The sequence below is a fragment of the Talpa occidentalis genome, unplaced genomic scaffold (assembly GCF_014898055.3).
Source record: "Talpa occidentalis isolate TD23 unplaced genomic scaffold, MPIMG_talOcc4v2.1, whole genome shotgun sequence".
Classification (NCBI taxonomy): Eukaryota; Metazoa; Chordata; class Mammalia; order Eulipotyphla; family Talpidae; genus Talpa; species Talpa occidentalis.
In genome coordinates, this window is record NW_026555331.1 from 120,877,185 (window position 1) to 120,897,033 (window position 19,849).

Genomic DNA, 19,849 nt, shown 5'->3' on the forward strand with positions numbered 1-19,849 from the left:
TAAGGTCGCCTGCAGTTGCCTTCTGTAACAACTTAGTTCGTTCCCTGAAGGCAATTGCAAGGAGCACTCATTTTCCCTTCTAGCATCTGATCCCTATTCTGTCATATGTGACTCAGTTTTGCTCCGGAGAATTATCCCTCCTCCCCCCACCCCTCACTCGATATGGACTCTACAGATCCCCTGCCATCTCCTAGTCAAGGGGGGAAAACTGGGACCTTTATGTAGGCCATTAGAGGTTTTTCCCTGGGATTTTCAGTCTTAAACTGATCCTGATAGAAGTAATTGACTCATTTAGTGACTGCACTTTGAAGAGATCTTCCACTGATTCTTGTTTCTGAGGTCACTAGACTGCTCTGAAGACTGTCCTTAATGCATGCTTGCTCAGTTGGATTTGCAAGTTGCTGCAACAATGTCCTTCTTTCCCTCCTCCTGCCTGCCTCTCTCTCTTCTTTCCCATTTTGATTCTCTTGCTTAAATTCACTACTTTCCCCCTCCTGGTTTCCAACAAAGATACCCAACTGTTGAGTTATGCCTTTCAGCCTGTTAAACTTTCTCTCTGGAATACCTGTTCCTATGGTCAATCTGTAACAGGGTGGTCCCCAGGAAAGGGAGAAGTTCCAGGTTTCCTGCCCCACCCAAAGGAGGGTGGCGCTGAGCAGGGAGAGAAGAAGCTGCAGAGGAGACTGAGGAGGAAAGAAAGCAGTTTGGAGAGCCAGGAGACCTGGAGGAGGCACATGGAGTTGAGAGACAAGTGAAGAAACTACACTTGACTTTTGGTTGTGGACTGGTTGAAACAGATGTGGGTGAGAGACCCATGGGGAGGTGACAATGGTGGTTTTTGTCTTGATTTTAATTTTGCTCTTTTCCTTCCAGACTTGCCTGGTTGTTTCTGATCCTTTTCTGTGGGTCCCCACTGAAAGGTGCTTTAGACTTGTGGTCGGCTTTGGTGCCTTGTTCTGGGCCAATCCTGCTTGGGTGGACTTTTACCTACGAGGGGACGGGTAACTTTGGGTACTCGATTTAGAAACTATATTCTTTGCCTTCCTTTCCTGTATTGTTTCCTAAGTGTATTGAAGTTCCTTCCCATTAAAATCTCCTATGTTTTGTGTTGGTGCAGTGGATGGCATAACATATTTAGAGCAAGCAGGTTTGTGGGGTCCGGGGTGCCCCTCTTCCTGACCTGTAACAAATTTTCACCATTTACTCGACTCTCCTCACAATCTATAATTGATGCTTGGTATATCACCTGAGGACTACTAGGTGGAGATTCTTCAGGAGACTACAATAAGGACAGTGAGAAACAAATAAGGATTTTAGTAACAAATAGTTAATATGTTAGGAATCAGAATCCTTTTCCCCTAAGTTGGAGATACTTTACACATCTGAACCTTTGATAAACCAAAATTGGATACTATTTCATCAGCAATTCAAATAAAGATGTTCATCATCAACTATCAGCAATTCAAATAAGCACCTGGCACTCTGCCAAAGAACTCTGCACATCCTACCATTATCAGGAATGGTTCCTGCTTGTTTCTCTTTAGTAAATTGCACTGGACAGACTTAACGGAGGATTTCCATTTAGGGATATCCTCGAAACTACCTTGGTGAAAGCCAACTGTGCCCAACCAAAGCTTTCTCTTTCCCTACCTTTCTGTATGTACATTTTTGTCCTCCAAAGTCTTCCAGTTCCCAATTCCATATTCATTTTGCTTAACTTCTAGATTTCTGTTTTAGAATACAAAAGGCTGATCTGAGTCTCTTTATCCAGAAACACTGTCTTTTATTAATTTCTGAGTTTACTTTTATTTCCCCACCAGCTTCTTTGACAATCCAATATGCTTTCCATTGGCACTAGTACATTACAAAACATCTCCATCACCTTGCAAATGATGAATATATAAATCATCATTATAAATCCTAAAGTAATGTTATTTAAATTATGGATCCAACTCATTTGTAAGCTGTGAGATCGATTTAGTAGGTTGTGTCCAGGATTAAAAAAATAAAATGGAGAACAGAGCACCTCTGATATTTTACTCATAATAAGGGTAAAAATATTTTTAAATAAAATTTGTCTCTGTGGTGTGCAATTCATAACTGGTCTCTTTGGACTAGGTCAGGATCCATTTGGGATTCCTGTTTGACATGATCTCTTCTGGTCATTGAGAAGCACTGCATCAATGTCACATCCTCCACCTAGCCCTAAGGCTCATTGGAGGATGCCCTATGTTATCTACAATATGGTATAACACTATGGACTTTGTCCTCTAAGCTCAGTAATGAATTTGCCACTGTGGGGAATTGAGAGGATTTAGCAAATCCTCTTTCAAGACAAAAATCTGGCTAGCAAAGCTATTGTCTCATTGTCTAGGGTTATTTTGCATATCAGAAACTGAATCTCACAATGTTACCTTGTTCTTTGTATTCTTTCTGTTCCTTATCTCTTAGACATACCCCTCCACTCACATTAGGATTCTCTGGTTTAATGGAATGAAGGTTAAGTACTCAGGAAAGTAAAAGAGAAAAGTACCTTAATTTAAGAACATTTGCAGACTACACATATGAATGCTTCATGGATGCCAAGCTCATATTAAGTATTGCCATGCCTCTCAGAATAAAAATTTTAACTTTGTGCCCTTAAATACCTGTTCAGCTTACGATACAACATGCTGCATCCTTTTCTCTTTGGGCTATCAATATCTCTACCTTTCTAAGCTCCCAATGCCTTTTTGTGTTCCTAATGGGCTTTCTTTCTTGGGTTAACGTCCCTCTCCCTTGGTAACAGTGTGCTATCCATACAATAGGGAGGTTCTAAGTTCTCTGCCCCACCCAAGGAAGGGTGGAGCTGAGTGGCAATGAGAAGAAGGAAAGAAAGGAAAGGAAGATTGAAGAGAAGTCTTGGAGGAAGCACATGGAGCAGAGGTACATGAAAGAAGAAGCCATGCTTGTTTTGGACTTGTACCAGGGACTTGGGGAACATGGAAGGAGACAAATGGAAGAGACATGGGAGAGAGACCTGTGAGAAGGCTGACAACAGCAGCCTTTCTCTTGACTTGTATTTTGATTTTACTATTTTCCTTCCAGTCTTGCCGGGCTCTTTCTGCCCTTTTCTTATAGGTGCCCACCAGAAGGTGACTTAGATTTGTGGAAAGCTTTCAGGCCTCAGTGGCTTTGCTTTGGTCCAACCCTGTTTGGCTGGGTATTTACCCACGAGGGGATGGGTAAATTGGAGGTTTCGTTAGGGTAACTGTCTTAACTATATGCTTTTGTTATAGGGCAGCCCCGATACAAAATGGGGTGCCTGACTGTGGGTCCTCACCCGCAGGCTTAAAAGGACGTATCAGTACTCTACTGCAGGCACACGCGAAAGGTTAATAAAAGGTTTATTTACAAGGGAAGGGCAAATGAGGAAATGTACAACTCAGGGAGAAAAGTGGGAGAGGGAGACAAAGTTTTAAATGTGTCCTACCCAATCCGCCGATCAGGAATCCCAAATGGCACTCTGAGAGCTGGCCGCAAGCCAGGAGCCATGAAGCCAGGAGGCAAGGAGAGAGCAACCCCCAAGTCCCACGTGTTTGGTTTTTATACCACACCTGGCTGCTTAACTCCACCCTCAGGTCCCTGTCACTTTCCCTTTGGTGGTGACAGGATTTGTTTTTCCCAATGTCCTGATGGCTTTGGTCTGGAGTCGGGGTAGAGTCCACAAAGCCTGTATGGGATTAGCTCAGAACATCCTTTCCCTCTAACACTTTCTCCTCTCTTTTCTCTATTGACACTGTATTAAAGTTCTGTATTGAAGGTTTTGCACACTGAATATGTTTTGTCTTTATGCGGTAGATGGCAGAACCCATTTAAAGCAGGCAGGTTTGGGTGTCCCAGTGAAAGGGAACTGGTAAGCAAATAAATTTCTCCAGCTCCCTGCTAAAGGGTCATCAGTAAATAATCTAATGCAATTGTAAATAACAAGTTTACTTACTTAATAAATCTTTCCTTAGAGAGCTGTCCATCTAAGTTTTAGCTTATCTAAATGAGGTTACATTTTAACAAGGCTGGACATCCGGCCAAGCTGATTTATTTCTCAAAGGCCATCCCCGAATGTCTGCATCTTTCCCCCTTTGTCTTGGAGTTTTACAGCAAATAGTTGTGCTTGCTAACGGATGTTATAAATGTAAGATGGTTGTGTATAAAAGAAACCCTTTTTTTCTAGACAGGTGCTCAAATCTTATGGGCTATTCAGGACTGAGACCTCATGCATGAGTAATAAAGCTTCTCCTGACCTCACCATTCCTGAAGTAGTGCTTATTCTTCCCCTGCCTGGGTAAAAGGCTAGAATTTATTTCTGAAACACCAGGGGTTTCCTTATTCTGCCCGCTAACAACTTTACTGCCCTTTTTGGACTTTCCTCATCTCTAAGAAATTGTTCTAAGTCCCTTTCCTCTGTGCCTTGATCTTTGTTTTCAAGGGCCCCCCTAATTAGTGGAACGAATGAATCAATCCAAAACTCCCCTTAACTTTCTTGCTTTGTTGATTTATCTTTGTTGTTCCTCAATTAATCAACCCTTATCTAAATCAATCTCCCTAAATTCATCTGACAACCTTTCCGCCTACCTCAGCCTACTTGTTGAGGCCCCTCCCTCTTACTTCAAAACACTGAAAAAGCTGAGAACTTTTTTTTTTAAAGATTTATTTACTTATTTATTTATACAAGAACCGGTGTACAGGCCAGATTTGCGGGAGGGTGAGAGGATTCACCAGAGACAGAGCGGGGAACAGAACAGGCAAACTGAGGAAATACACTGATGAGGGGAGCAGTGGGCGAGACAGGAGAGGTCTGCTGCACCATGTGGGACCCTTGCCAGCTGGCCGGGATCGAACTGGCGCTGCAGAGGCTGCGAAAAGCTTCACAGCGCTGCACTGAACCACCTGCGCCACCAGGGGAGGCCCAGAACTTCTTGTTTTTTCTGCCCCTCTTCTACTAAAGATTGAGCCCAATATGTGGATTCAAAGCATCCTTCTACCACTCACCTTTGTATGTTCACTCTCTTCCTCACTAGTCATTTCTTTCAGCCTGCAGACATACTAATAATGATGCTGCCAGAAATGTCCTCTGAAACTGCCCTTTCTTTTCTGTTTGAGATTACTTGGCATCCTACATTACATATTACATGCATTTTTTCACTGCTTCATTCTCAATTTGTTATTGATGTAATTAAAATTTTTTAAATAAAGTCTTTTTTTTTGTTTTTTTTTTTTGTGGGACCCTCGCCGGCATGGAACGTACCGGCACTGCAGAGGCTGCGGGCAGCCTCGCAGCCCAGCGCTCAACCGCTGCGCCACCAAGGGAGGCCCTAAATAAAGTCTATACTAAGTGTATAACACAATGATTTATTATACCTATATATTGTAAATGATTACTGTAGTGAAGCTTAATTGACAAAGCATCTCTTCCTTGTTATGCGAGCACCTGAAATCTACTCTTTTAGCAAATTTCCAGTATTCAATATATTATTAATTTAGTCATCACTTGGTACATTAGATCTCTAGACTTAGTCATCTCATATTACCGCCATTTGTACTCTCCAATCACATCTTCTCTTCCCCTCACTTCCCTGCCACTGTTCACCACCCTTCTACTCTCTGGTTCTGGTTCTGTGTACTTTTTGGATTCTAAAATGTAAGTGAGATCATGCAGTTGTTTGTTTTTTTTTTAATTATAAATTTTATTTTTGTATTCCCCATACAATTGCGACCCCCTTATTTTGACCCCAATCCCTCCCCTCCCTGCCCCCTACTCCCCCATGCAGTTGTTTTTATTTCTGTACTTGATTTTCTTCCTTAGTATAAGATTCTGTTGGTTTACCCATATGTTGCACATGGAATATTATTATTATTATTTTCCCCTTTTATTATTATTTTCCTTTTTTAAGGGTGAAAAATATTCCATAATTTCTTTATCCATTCATCCCTCACTGGACACTGATGTTGCTTCCACATCTTGACTAGTGTGAATAAATCTACAAGGAACATGGGGATATAGATATCTTTTCAAGGTAGTAATTTCATTTTCTTTGGGGATATACCCAGAAGACAGACTGCTGAATCATGGGGTAGTTTTTATTTTCAGTTTTTTCATTTAAAACATAACCTACTAATATATGGATATCATATACAGAACAGTTTTTGATACTTTTTCAGTTGCTGATCTTTTCAGGTCTTGCTCTACCTAATCTCTTTACCACAACTAATCCATCACCAAGGTACCTGGCTGGGGAGGCAGAAACAGCAACCACTTGCCAAGAATTGAATCCTATCGCTGATATTTTTTAACCATGCAAACTTGGTCAACTTATTGCCTAATAATGATGATAATGCAGAGCTTTAATAGTGGGATTTTTGCTATTTGTGAGAGACTGGAGAGTGAGGTGATTTGGGGGAGGCAGAACATCTTATTTCCCTCACCCCTCATATTTGGATATCATTCCCCCAATAGCCCCCCTCCCCATGCTTGCTCTAGTGGGGTGGGCCTGACCTCAGGTGGAAACAACTTACTCTTTGATTTGTTCAGAGCCTCTTTATAAGAGCCAGAGCCCAACCCTGTGCTAAGTAGGTGTTGAGAGCATATGCACTGACTGACTGATTTGCTAATTGAAATCTCTTAGCTTTATAAAGAAAAAATAACGTGTATTTTATTGTACATTCATGGAAAATACTCAGTAATAGACTTTGTTTCACAAAATATCATTTAAGAAAAATGTATCCCCAAAATATCTTACATAAAACTAATTATTGTTTTAATATTTATGTGAATCTTTCTATCTAAACACACTTGAAAGCATTTTGTAAACAGATTTATTACCTATATAGTGTGTTCAAGTCAATTAAAGTGAAATTCAATTAAAATGCAACCACCTCTGAAGTAGGGCGCAGCAGATGTTAAACAGCTCACAGTGACACCTCACAGCAGTGCAACTTAAGCAGCAGTTGACGAACAAAAATGAAGAATTCCATTTTCTATTTAAGCTACAGGAGCAACAGAGAGAAGCAGAATGTAATTATCCAAATTAGAAATTTCCTATGACACTGAGGTCACCATCTCTGCTATTCACAGAAGGGCCGAGGGATATTTATTGATCACATGCAGCCAAGAACACTGCTTTATGTCTCTGCTGATAGGCAGCCATGTCAGGCACACAGCTTCCAAACACTCCAGTGATGGAAATTTACCGCAAGGCAAGGATATTCTGTAGGACTTCAAAAGGCAGCCCCTCACTCCTTAGTCTCCTGCCTCTGGGCTCAAGACAGTGCTTGACCACAGGACTGTCTACTAAGTCCCACAAGTAGAATATGATGTAAAGAATGCAGCCATGGTGTATCTTTGGGTCAAGTGCCCTCAGGATATTACTGGTATTTGACTTACCCTGAGTCTGGATAGGGAGGAAAGTGTTCTGACCACTTCCTTCTGTGATTTTTATGTTCATTGTTGCTGAAGACTTAGGGATGCAGAGGAGAGTCTTGGGTTTCGTCTACATATGGAGATGTGACTTGGGGAGAGTGACTACACAATATCATAGCTGCCATACAGAAAGATTGGAATATATCTCCCTTCCTTCTAGATGTCAACATGTTCTACATCCGAAAGCTAGCTGGATCATCCTGTATGTACCAGCCATATGCCTATTATATTGCATTTAATTTAAATACTGAATAGAACTGGTGTCCAGACAGAAGTGGAAAAGAATAGCATTTTGACCTTATGTTGAACTGAATGATAATTTGGTTCAATTTTGCCCTAGTCTGAGCAAATTCTAATATTAGAAACAGAAACGTATTAATGGGTTTGACTCTGAGTCAAATTTCTTGATTAAGTAGCTATCATAATGCTGTTATTTAATTCATTCATTTTGATAATGGCCACTTACAAACAATTTACTGATACATATAGAATTAGCAATTAATCTGTTCCTGCATACTGAGGAAAGGACTTCCCCATGATCCGAAGGAGAGGAGAGCCAGCAGTTTCTGGCTGTTAAGTAGTACTATTAGGTAAACAATAATTATATAGGTATTATATAGATTATACATATATTATGTATTTATATAACATTATATATATTATTATAGGAAAACTATTGTTTACCTGTAGGAATTATTGTATGAACCTCCCTTCTAACCTAGGAATTGCAGGGATTATATGCTGAAGTATGTGTCTTTTTGTATAAGAAAAGTGGAAGTCTTTTATAAGAGATTTATATGGACCTGAGTTTTTCAGGATCAAGAAGATGCAAACTGAAATGTGCATCACACACGTATACACACACACACACACACACACACACACACTATGTGTACAAAGCTGAGTTGTTAGATATAAAAAACCCACAATAATCTATTGAATCTTTACAGTATCTCAGGGCTCTGAGGATATAAGAGAGAATAAAAACTAAGAAACAGGGCCTCCCTGGTGGCGCAAGGGGTTGAAACGCAACCTATAAAACTATCTGCAGCCACTTCAGCATGATTTCGATTCCCGGATGGCCAGGGAGCATCCCACATGGCGCAGCAGATCTCTCCTGACTCGCCTGCTGCTCCCCTCAGCATTGTATTTCAGTCAATCTGCCTGTTCTGTTCCCCACTCTGTCTCTGGTGGATCCTCTCACCCTCTACACCTCTGGCCTGTACCCCAGTTCTTGTTTGCATAAATAAATAAATCTTTAAAACAACAACAACAAAGAAACAAGCGTCACACAGAATATTTACAATACAGCCCAAAATCACATTAGAACTTCTTTTTGTAGTCTGCTGCTGCCCCTCAGAAGTAGAGTCTGGAATTAGTCCTTAGAGATCTCAATTTTTTTTCAAGAGCAAACCTAAAAAGTAATGAAACCACCTTATGGAGCAGGTGGTTGAGTGCCGCACTGTGAAGCTGTCCACAGCCTCTGCAGCACGGGTTCAATCCCAGCCCGCCAGCGAGAAGCCCACATGGCACAGCAGACCTCTCCTGTCTCACCCGCTTCTCCTCTCAGCAGTCTGTCTGTTCTGTTCCCCAATCTGTCTCTGGTGAATCCTCTCACCCTCCTGCGAATCTGGCCTGTACCCCGGTTCTTGTATTAAAAAAAAATGTAATGAAACCAAGTAGGTCACCTTGAAGAGGGCAGAGGAAGAATCATTCCTTGTCAAAGAGGAGAGACTGAATTTGGAGACCAAGGTGGAGGCTGTCCTCTCTCTCCGGATTTCTCCTGTCACCTGACAAATTTTATCCCATCAATAATCTTCGTCTCCTGTATCTGCCAAACCTGGCTTTGGCCACTGATTCTTTCTCAGCACAAAATTTGATTAATTCCCTTATGTCTATGCTAATCATACAAACACTCACCTGAACTCTGAGCACTGCCTTCCCTCTATCCCTCTAACTCTTCCTCTCTGTCTTTCTGTCTCTGTCTCTCTCTCTCTTCTTCTCTCTCTCCCTCTCTCTCTTTCTCCTTCCTTTCACAGCAGGCTTATAGGAGTTGTCTGTGTTACTGCCTCTACTTATTTATCTAAGCCTTGCCTGGGCACCAGCAGTTTGGCTCCACAATATTGAGATGGTTCTCCTAAGACCACAGAGAATAATTCTGGTGTTGTTTATCTTCCTGGAGCCATGACTTTGTCAATGGTATCCTGCATCTTGAATTTCTCCTTTACTTCTGAGTCCATGACACCATCCCTTCTAATCTGCTCCTGCCTCAGACCACTTACTAGTGGTCCATTTCACAGGCTCCTCTTTCTCCACCACTTTTTCAATATTATTATTTTCCAGTGCTCCATTCTTGGTCCTCTCACTTTGTCAATCTCCTAGAGCACTATGGAGGGTGGAAACAACATGAGATTTCAAAACAGGCATATTAGTTGAAACACTGAGTCTTCCACTTACTTGTTACGTGATCTCAAGCAAATTGTTCGACTTCTCCGAGCCTCAGTTTACTTGTCTCAGTAAGGTGGGACTAATCACACAAATCACCAAGTCCTTGTGAGAAATAAATGTAACACCATAAGTGATGAGATGAGCTCAGGCCTGCCATATGATATGTGCTCACTATTTATTCATTTTTTAGCTCCCACCTTATTTCTCTAGCTCAGATCATAACCTGTCTAGGTGAATGCATTATATCGTATCATGGCCTATAAGAAGCTTTAGATTCTATTCTTTTTCTTGCTCCCACATGGAGTTAGTCGCATTGCCTATAAAGCTCTTGAATCAAGAGCTCATTTTTCTACAACATCTCCAGGCTTATTTTGAGAAATCTTCATTCTTTATCTGAACTACTGCAATAATCTTCTAATTTGTCTTCTTCCAGTCATTCCCACTAACAGAGCTACCATCTAATGTGTTTCTTCTCTACAGGAAAAGCTTCAGTAGGTCAACATTGCCTTGAGAAGAAAGCTTACATGTGAAGGCACAGGGCATGCGCACTTTCAGGATACTCCTCTCATTATAACTTTCTTTTTTTTTTTTAAAGATTTATTTTTATTTATTTATTTATTTGTTTGTTTGTTTGTTTATACAAGCACTGGGTACAGTCAGAAGCGCGGGAGGGTGAGAGAATTCACCAGAGCCAGAGCTGGGAGCAGAGCAGGCAGAAGGACCAAAGTACACTGCTGAGGGGAGCAGTGGGAGGCAGGAGAGGTCTGCGCGCCATGTGGGACCCTCACCCGGTGGCCAGGGATCGAACCGGAGCTGCAGAGGCTGCGGGCAGCTTCGCAATCCAGCGCTCAACCACTGCGCCACCAGGGAGGCCCTCTCATTATAACTTTCTACCTTTATCTCAGACTCCTTTCCACAGATATACTGCCCTCCATTTTCAACTAATTTACTAGTAATTTTCCTTACTTATATAGCCTTACATTCTCTCTGCCTTTTACATGCTGATTCCTCTGTTGTTTGTATTCTATCCCCCCAGTTCATCCTTCAAACCTAAACTCAGGTATGTATCACCCTCTCCGTGTAGCTCTCCTTGAGTTTTTCCTTATTTCCACCCTTTAAGCATTTTTAATTCAAAGGCATTTATTTCTTTATTCAATGAATATTATTGGACATTGAATTAGTTACCTATCACTCTAGAACAAATCATCCCCATAATTTAGTGACTTAAATAACAATTTATTAAACAACAATATGCAGCATGGAGTGTCAGGGTGTTTTGGGGTGTCAGGAATTCAGGGTTTCTCATAAGGCTACAATTAAGGTGTCATCCAGTGCTACAGTTATCTTAAGGTTTTACTGGGGAAGAATTAGCTGTCAAGGCTATCACCATAGTAGGATCCAGTGATCTGTTGTACTGAGGGCCTCAGTTTTTTGCCAGCTGTTGTTCTGAGGTTATCCTTAGATCTTGCCTCTCCATAGATCATTTTGCATACAACGCGGTAGCCTACTTCATCTGAGAAAGCAAGTGAGATAGAGATAGATAGACAGACAGACAGACAGACAGACAACCAGTAGATACAAATAGAAAGACAGATAACCAGTAAGATACAAGCTAGTATTTTATGACCTGATCTCAGAAGTGACACCCCATCACATTTGCCATTAATTATTCATTAGAAGCAAGCTACTGGTTTTAGCCCATATTCAAGGGAAAGTGATAACACCAGGACATTAATTGAGGGAGCCAAGTATTACAGGTACTAACTACTGGACTAGTTTTCTCCTGCCATTATGAAATATGTAGTTTAGTAGGGACGGGTGATGCACATACAAGCAATTGCAGCAATTTGAAAAGCAATGTTATAAAGTAGTATGCAAATGCATTCATTGGGAAGGTTCATGGCTGTAAGTTAAAGCAAATATAATTAGAGCAGCTTAAACATATAGGAGTTTATTTTTGTCACATATTATATATCTAAAAGCAGGTTATTACTGGCATTGGTTCAGTGTTCAACAGGAAGGTCAAGGTCATTGTAATATTCCGTCTTTAATTAATGCCCTTGAAAAAAGGAATGGGGCCATTAAACTCACCTCTCATAACTTTGTTGTAATACTTGGAAGGGAAAGCTCTCCTCAGGAGACTTTCCTTAGAGGCAATGAAATATCACAATTAGGACATGGGCTTTAGGGGGCCTCCCTGGTGGCACAAGGGGTTAAGATGCAACCTATAAAGCTATCCACAGCCACTGTAACAGGAGTTCGATCCCTGGCCAGAGAGCTGACCGACATGGGTCAGTAGACCTCTCCTATCTCATTTGCTGCTCCCCTCAGCAGTGTGTTTCAGTAGATCTGCTTGTACTGCTCCCCACTGTGTCTCTGATGAATCCTCTCACCCCCTCCCACCTCTGGCCTGTACCCCAGTTCTTGTATGCATAAATAAATAAATCTTTAAAAAAAAGACATGGACTTTAGAGCCAGATTCATTAGGTACAAATCCCATCTCAGTCATTTATAAATTGTTTCACTTTGTTCATTTTATTTACCTAATCTGTGTCTCACTTTTCTCATCTATAAAATGATTTAACTATTTATGTCATTGAATTATTATATGGATTAAATTATTAAACCTGGTAGAGATCTCAGAACAACACCTGTATGTATCTTATAAATCTTGTCATTTTATTATTAATACTTTAGCCAGAACTAGGCCATAAGCCTACCCTTGGCTGGATCTCTGACTAAGAGGAATGAGATTGGGCCTCCCCGGTGGCGCAGCAGTTGAGTGCTGGGCTGTGGGAAGCTGTCTGCAGCCTCTGCAGCACCGGTTCGATCCCTGGCCTCCGGCGAGGGTCCTACATGACGCGCAGATCTCTCCTGCCGCCCGCTGGTCCCCTCAGCAGTGTATTTTGTCAGTCTGTCTGTTCTGCTCCCTGCTCTGGCTCTGGTGAATTCTCTCACCCTCCCGTGCTTCTGACTGTACCCAGTGCTTGTATAAATAAATAAATAAATCTTTAAAAAAAAAAAGAGGAATGAGATTAAATGACTGTCTTATGATGATCCAACCTCAAGGACTGTATAGGAACCTATCTTCCTAATATCGGGGATTCCCACCTAACTGTTTAACAAATTAGGTTCTATTACCAGGGAGCAAGGTGGCAGAGAAAAGATAAGCTGTTGGGATGGCACAGGCATCTTGAAAAATGTGGTAGGCAGAATAATGGCGCCACAAAGAAGTCTATGTTCCATCTCTAGAAGCTGTATTTATATCTCCTTACATGGTTAAAATCACTTTGCAGGTGTTATTAAATTGGAAATTATCAGGGTGAGCCCTGTGGAGAAATAAGCATCCTTAGGGAAGCAGGAGAAGTAAAAGAAGGAGAAGTGAAGGCAGAAGCAAATGTCAGAGTGATGTGATTGCTGCCTTTGAAGATGAAAGGGGACCAAGGAATGCAGGCAGCCTCTGAAAACTAGAAAAGACAAGGAAATAGATCCTCCCCTAGAGACTCCAGAAGGAATGCAGCCCTACCAACAACTTGATTTTAGCCCAATGAGACTTGTTTTGATTTTCTGACCAGAATTATAATAAATCCGGGCTGCTTTAAGCCAATAAATTTGTGGTAATTTGTTATAGCAGCAATAGGAAACAAATACTGGACAGAATTAGGAACCTACCACTTCTGCTACTTTCTCCTCCCCTCTTGCATCCTCAGCTCACCTTCATGACAACACTGGCACACCCCTTTCAGTACAACACAAAATCTGGGAAGGCAAGAATGCTTTTATTGTTTCATATCCTCAAGGCCTAACACATTTTGTGACACATAGAAATAGGCACTTCATTGTTTTCAAACAAATAAATGGATGAATTATTAAAGAAGTCATTCACAAGTAGCCGTTTGTTAAGGATTTCAACAAAGGCGGTCAATTAAAATGGATACGTAGCAATATAGAGTACATAGGACTGCCCAAAATACATAGAAGGCCAAAAGGGAAATTAAAGTCCTATCATCATATGGAGAGGTGTGTGTGAGTTTATATCTGTAACCTGAACTCTGGTCCCTATGGTAGGGTGAGTGAGAGGGAGGGGAGGGGAGAGAGCAGACCTTGAGGAAGAGGAGGATTACTAAAGCCAAGAAGGAAAAAGAAAATAAGAGTCTGAGGATCTTGAATATCTTACTAGAGTAATTGATAAAATAGAAGCATTTCTGGTCTAGATCAATGAAATAAGTTTCCTCAAACTGAACCTACATGTAAGAATTTAAGCTACTGAATATATTTGAAATATTGTTGCTAGGTTAAAATAAAGGTGGTAAACAAATAGAGGGAGTGGACAAATTGAGTAAAGGGGGTCAGTTGTATGGTAGTAAATAGAATCCAGACTTTTGGTGAAGGACATAAGGTAGCATAGACAGGTGTTGAACTACAATATTGAACTGAAACCAACAAATGTTATAAGCCATTAATTTTTTTAATTATAGGTGTTTTATTAATTGATGTTTTAGTATATAATTGGATTCGAACTTGGGGAGTTGGAATATAAGTTGATTCCAACTTGGGGAGCCATTTCTTCTTTGAAAAATCACAAAGATGGAAAATGTATTCACTTCAACCACCAAGCTGCCCAGAAACTACTGGTTTTCATACAGTGTTATTAATAGTGTTTTTAGATAAGAAAGCAACAGTTTCAGTTATCAAACCTAGAATACCAAAGTGACTTTCCATCTGTTTTTTATTTAATTCATTAACTTAACTCAAGCCTTTTTTAATTCCATTGAAAATCAGGAATAATTACACTTAGTTAAAGAAAAAAAAACTCTATAAAGAATATGGTATTAGCTCAAAATGCTCCTTACATTTTTCTTTCTCTAATTTTAATACTCAAAAAGAGGAAGAATTTGGTTAATCAATTTAAATTTGGTGGTAGAGGGATTAGGGAAAAGATTTTATAAAAGCTAAAACCTTTACTATTTAAGGCAAAGTTGATTTCTAAGCACCTGACATTTTCCCACTTTGCTATTGGAGTGTTTTCCTGCCATTGCAAACAGATGACAAACTTGTTTCCTATGATCATGAAGGATGATTCCACCTCATTTCCCTTGGAAATGCTTCTGGTAAGACAGCATATTCCTGAATAATGGGAAGGAGAGTAGTCAGTATATTTATAGCCCAAAGTGTAAAGCCTGGGCACAGGAACCTGACTGCTAGTTGCAAGTCCAGACTTGTCCCTTACTGATTATCCACAATGCCTCTCAGTTTCACTTTCTGTAAAGTGGGGGCAATGATAATAATATAACATGTGTCATTGTGTCATTAAGGATTATACAATTATTGATTAGAGTACTTAGAACAAGTCCTGATATGCAGCAGACCTGTGAAAAGTTAGCCTTTATTATTATAATCTGTGCGTGTTTGTTCTGAACGACCTACTGATAACTTACAGCTGTTCTATAGGATTTACTTCATCAAATCATGGAATGTTCGTGGTAGAAAACAAAATTTTAAAAATCACCTGCTTCAATCCCTTCAAAGTCCTCTCTGCAATCGTTTTTGGTTTTCTTTTTTTTTTTTTTTTTTTTTTTTCAGAGTAGTCAGAGGGATTTTTCTAAAATGTAGCTGTATTCAATGATTTATCATCCTCTGAGACCATACTGTTTTACCTGGTTTAACAATCTACTTATGAATCAACAATTCCAGTCTGTTTTTCTGAGATCTCTACCTTAGACCTTCTCAGAGGGTCTTGCTTCTCCCTCCAATGCCCTTCAAGTCATTTTACTAGTCTAACTCCTACTTACCATGATGCAGGACCCCTCCTAGTGTTAGGGGGAAAAGGATGTCATAAGCTAATTCCATGCAGGCTTTGTGGACTCCACCCCCACTCCAGACCAAAGCCATCAGAACATTGGGAAAGACAAATCCCGTCACCAACAAAGGGAACGTGGCTGGAACCTGAGGGTGGGGTTAAGCAGCCAGATTTGGTATAAACCAGACACGTGGGCCTTGGGGGTTTCCTTTTGGCTCTCCGCCAGCTCTCAGAGTGCCATTGGGTTTCCAGGTCTGCAGATCGGGTAGGACGCAGTAAAGACTTTATTTCCCTATTTTCTCCCTGAGTTGTACATTTCCTCATTTCCTCTTCCCTTGTGAATAAACTTTTTTATTAACATTTTGTGTGTGCCTGCAGTGGAGTGGGGCACACTCCTGCAGTGGAGTGGGGCGCGGGTGGGGACCTACAGCCAGGCAACCCGTCTTATATCGGGGCTGCCTTGTCACAATATCTCCTATGTGCTCACAGAGAGTTCCTTCCTGTTTTTTCTCTATATTGTATTGTATTACCTCTTTTTTTGGTCTATAGCTTTTTACCCCAGTTCTATGAGGAGAGGGTTTATCTCCATCTTCTCTACAGATGGTGATTAAATTCAGATTGAATTTTTATCTTCAAGGTTGAATTCAGTGCCTGGCATATAGTAGGCAAATAATTTATTTTGTGAATCAAGTAATCACTGATTTTCGAGCCTTCTCCCCCAACTTACTCAGAGCAGAAATGCATTCAGAATTAAGGTACTGTAGGGGCAGGAAGGGCCAGAGCAGGTTTTCTATGATCCAAGCAAATGGGGTAAGGAGAAGAGAGTCCTGGAGACCTCGGTGGCTTTTGCACGTTTTTATTGGGATTTATCAGGTACACGGCCGGCAGAGCTGGCAGGGTGGGGCAGGAGGCTGGCAGGCCTCCCAGCCCCTAGCAAGTCTTCACTCTGGGCTCTCCGGTGTTCTCTCATGGCCTTGTTCTCTGCTCCTCTTGTGGTTCTCTGCTCTACTGGCGTCCCTGTGACACGGCCCTTATAAGCACAGTCTTAGCCCAGCTGTACCCACTTACGCATACCCCACCTACTCTAGGTGTCCGCCATCAGGCATGTATTCAGGACCACAAGGATCCATCATCAATCCACTAGGATTGATATCTATTGATATCATTTATGTACTAATGGCGGAAGGGCAGAAAAGCCTGATATCATTTATTTACCCTACAGGAATTTCCTCCATTGGTTTTGGAAAGGCTTTGTTTGGGAGTCATCGAAGTTGCCAGAAGAAGTGTTTCTTCAAATGCCAAACATAAATACTCTTATCACAGAAGAAAGAATAGCAAGAGTTATACTTAAAATTTTCTCCTTATTTTTCCTAGGTGTAGTCTCCTAACCTCAGTTTTTAATAAACATGAACATATCTTAATTTCTTGATTATTTTATTTTTTCTACTTGGCAGATAATATCTTTTTCTTCATGTGTATATATGTTTAAAAGACCTGAGATTAACATGAATATTTTTTCTTGATAACCTCAATTTCTGAAGCTTCTTATTATAACCAAACACCTTTAATTGGATGCTATATCAACGATTAGGAAGGAAGAAATTTTATGATGGGAGAAGGCACCGTTACTGACTATTGTAATTGTGAGAAGGAGAATGAAATCATTCATCTGACCTCATAAATATGCTGGAAGTTAAAATCAAACAAGGATTACCCTACCATCCGCTCTAATCCCCAAGTAACTCTATACATCTTCCTTTTGGATTTTATCTCATTCCTTCCCTTTCCACCTTTCCACTTCTCGAAACTCATGTTCTACCCCCAGAGGCTCCTTTTAGTATTTCCATCACCTTCTTACCCTCACTGAAAAGAGGCAGTGCCCTCAGGACTTGGCTTTAGCTCTGACTCTTTCACATGAAAAGTTGCATTTCTCGCATTTCTCTTTGTACACTTGGGATTGGAGGCAGTCCTTGATTCTCATTGCCACTTGTACATCGTCCTCTTTCTTCCCTCCCACAAAAGCGGCTTTAAACTTTCAGTGATCAGAATCTGCCTCCCATTATCTCAACAGCTTGTTATCACCTACTGATGCCCCTTTATTATTTAAGAATAGACTTCAAGCTTTAACTTAGGTACAGTTTCCACATAAAACAAACTTTGCATGCAAGATGTTTATTGTAGTGAAGAAAGTAGGATTAGGCTGAGGAGAAATTGACCTATGATATGCAAGCGAGGCCTCAGTTCATTCCCTAAGTAGCACCAGAGTTGAAAACTTCTTTTAGAGTTGTCCCCAATTAACAGAAGAGAGTCAGAACTTTTCACTTAGTCATCAAACTCTTATTCTTTGGACAGTATGTGTCACACCTCCAATGTACTTACCATTTCTTGCTCAACCAGTCTGATGTACATGATCTCATTGATACAGTGGGCTAGGGTGATATTTTCCAGAATGCTCAGATAATCAGACTATGATGGAGAATAAGAGGGTTAGTACAACCCTGGATCAGGACATAATTGTGCACTGTTCTCCAAGCTACATTAATGCAAACTATTCCTATTCCCTCTGATAAAAAAAGATAAAAAAAGAAAATATTAACCAAATCAATGACTATATACCATGTTCCTAGGCTGTCTTAATTTGCCCCAATAAAATTAGCACATCTGATATTAAGTTCCTTTGTGGGTTTGTAGTAGTTTGATTCACCAAGATATATCTGGTTTTGTAAGGGGTAGACTGCTAAATGACAAATAGATATGATGGGAACTACCACCTCCACATTATTAATGGTAAAGTTATCTTTGCCATTCCCGCTGAGAAAGGAGAATATTTTTTATTATTTATTTTTTTTAAAAAGATTTATTTATTTATTTATACAAGCACTGAGTACAGTCAGAAGCACGGGAGGATGAGAGAATTCACCAGAGCCAGAGCAGGGAGCAGAGCAGGCAGAAGGACCGAAGCACACTGCTGAGGGGAGCAGCGGGCGGCAGGAGAGGTCTGCGCGCCACGTGGGACCCTCCTCTGGTGGCCGGGGAGCAGCCGGGGATCGAACCGGGGCTGCAGAGGCTGCAGGCAGCTTTGCAACCCAGCGCTCCACCGCTGCGCCACGAGAATATTTTTTATTTATTCTCTTCACTTAGTGAGGCCAAGAGAAGGCTCAGGCAGGTAAGCAACCATGCTTAGTGGTACACTTGTACATTCCTGGATTTTCAAACCATTTTCACACATTTAAACTAGTCTCCATTTTTCTTTTGCATATGACCTTTATTGAATACTGTAATCAAAGATATGATAACCTCATAAAAAGAGTAGGGAAATATTCCTTCTCTTACTCATCAACTCAAAACATATGCAGCCCATATGTTTATCAATAGCAGAGTACAATGGAATATCATACACACCAGTGGTACTGAGTTAATTATAGTTAAATGTCACAACATAAATGAATCTTACATATAATGTTAGCAAACAAAACAAGACATTAACAAATACCTACAGCAGATTTCATTTATATAAAGTTTTTGAAAAACCAGTGAAATGTAATTATACTGTATAAGAATGTACATATAGATGGTAAAACTATAAAGAATTTTTGTAATTGTTACTGTAAATATCAAAAGTGCTGTTACCTCTATGAAAAAGAGACAGGGCTATGAATTAGGACACGTGGAAGGTTTTTTGAGAGTGATAGCAATATTTTATTTCTTGTCTTGAATGGTGATTGCTCAGGCATACAGTTAATTATTGGAATTGTTAACTTTTAACACTTAACTATGTATCTTATATTTCATACTAAAAAGGTTTTTTTTTTTTAAGAAATACTTTCTGGGTCTTCCCCAGAAATAGGGTTCTAGTGATGATATTTCAGACACCATGTCTGACAGCCTGAGGGGAGATATTTTGGGGTAACTCCTTTAGCCACATTTCACATCCAACTATTTGCTCTGCTACTCACTAAGGCAATTTTGCCCTCCACAATCACCTCACTAAACTGGAAAAAAAAAATAGCCCTGGTCATTTACACAGTGATCTATTGATTTTGCCATAATCTTTCAGAGCCAACCAAACAAACATTATGATTAGTTCAACCATAACACATCATAAAATTGAAAGCACAGTAATTATTTTCATGTCTTTAAAAATT

General features: G+C 40.4%; 1 long non-coding RNA gene across 1 annotated transcript in view; it reads left to right on the forward strand.

Moving 5' to 3' along the window:
• The first annotated feature begins 2,840 nt into the window (after positions 1 to 2,840).
• The window catches only part of LOC129145240 (uncharacterized), a 30,392-nt gene continuing 13,383 nt past the window's right edge, over positions 2,841 to 19,849 (forward strand). Inside the window, exon 1 of the long non-coding RNA XR_008550483.1 lies at positions 2,841 to 2,925. This is a non-coding gene — a long non-coding RNA (uncharacterized LOC129145240). The remainder of the gene's footprint in view (positions 2,926 to 19,849) is intronic.